The following is a 1,516-nucleotide window of genomic DNA, read 5'->3' on the forward strand; positions in this document are numbered from 1 at the left end:
TGCTTGCTTTTTTAAATTTAATTTTATTTTTGATTCATTGTACACAAATGGGGTACAACTTTTCATTTCTCTGACTGTACATGATGTAAAGTCACACTAGTCTGAAAGATAAATGAGAAGATGTCAACATTAAAGAATGAGATGGGTACTTGGAGATTTTTAGCAGAGAAAAGTTTTTAAAAATATTTATTAGGGAATCTTAAGATTGCTAGGCTACGGTTTATATCCCAAAAGAAATTTGGGATAAAAAGTGAAGGCTTGTGCTCACTTTGGCAACACATACACTAAAATTGGAATGATACAACGAATATTAGCATGGTCCTTGTGCGAGGATGACATGTAAATTCCTGAAGCATTCCATATTTTTGGATTCTACATTATGTATAACCAGAAGAATGGGAAATTATGCTCCATTATGTATGATGTATCAAAGTGCATTCTACTTTCATGTATAGCTAATTAAAACAAATACATTTTTTAAAAAGTGAAGCTTTTGTCTGTGCTTTCATAATTATGAGTTTCTAAATTGCATTTGATATTAAGGTCAGAATTTTATATAGTTACTCTCTTTGGGGAACACTGAGACCTATCAGTGTTCATGTAGGTCATAAAAAGATTCCACACTTATTTCCTTCTTTGGAAAGTGGTCAGTTCAACAACTAAGTCCTTCAATGGCATTACCAGACAAGCACCTGTCATCTTTTCAACTCTGTCCTAGTTATTAGACATCCAGGTTTATACCTTTTAGGTGAATCAGACATTCACCTAATAAAGTTAGAGGATTGAAAAACTATAAACTGGCATTGTTTGTCATTACTAAAAGCAAAATAATGGCTACATATTGATTTTAACTATCGATTCTGCCTTTTTCTTTCTGAATGATTTTATGATGTTTATTTAAAACAGCTTCCCAGAAATCAATATAAATGTTAAAAGCCTTTACCCGCCTTGTCCACAGCACCTAAACACAGTGTTAGGCATTAGGCAGGTGATTTGTTTCCATAATTATACTTGCAACTGTCTTCATTCAGCTGCAAGTTGTACATGCAGACAAACATCCATAGCTTCAGTATCTTTAAAAATCTGATTCTAAAAAATTTCTCACTAAATAGATTAAAATAGCATCCAGAGAGGATCTGTGTGGCAAATTCTACTTAAAGAAAGACTGCACATTCCTTCCATCATGATATATGCATCTAACTTAAATCACGGTTGAGTGTTAACTACTCCCAAAACTAATTAGGAGCAGTTGGGCAAGGAGAAGCAGATCAGTATGAGAGGAGAGCCTGGGTAGCCCCTGTTCATGTCAATTCCCTCCCTAATTATTTTGCAACACAAATTTGGGTTTCACAAGTACAAGTCTGCCTGGAAAAGGGAGACTATAAATATTGAGGATGTTGTTTGCTTTAAACTAAGTAAGAATGCACCCTAAGGCCCTGCATGTATTCAAAATTATTTCTTTATTTTATTTTTGTTGGCTGTGCTTTTAGGGTCCTTTAAAAAAAATCATTGTACA

General features: G+C 33.8%; 1 non-coding gene across 1 annotated transcript; it reads left to right on the forward strand.

Annotated features, from left to right (window-relative positions):
* Window positions 1–260: 260 nt before the first annotated feature.
* On the forward strand, window positions 261–367 carry LOC124968363 (U6 spliceosomal RNA). The gene has a single exon (XR_007105688.1). It is a non-coding gene; the product is annotated as a U6 spliceosomal RNA (small nuclear RNA).
* The last annotated feature ends 1,149 nt before the right edge of the window (window positions 368–1,516 follow it).

The sequence above is a fragment of the Sciurus carolinensis genome, chromosome 1 (genome assembly GCF_902686445.1).
Source record: "Sciurus carolinensis chromosome 1, mSciCar1.2, whole genome shotgun sequence".
NCBI lineage: Eukaryota > Metazoa > Chordata > Mammalia > Rodentia > Sciuridae > Sciurus > Sciurus carolinensis.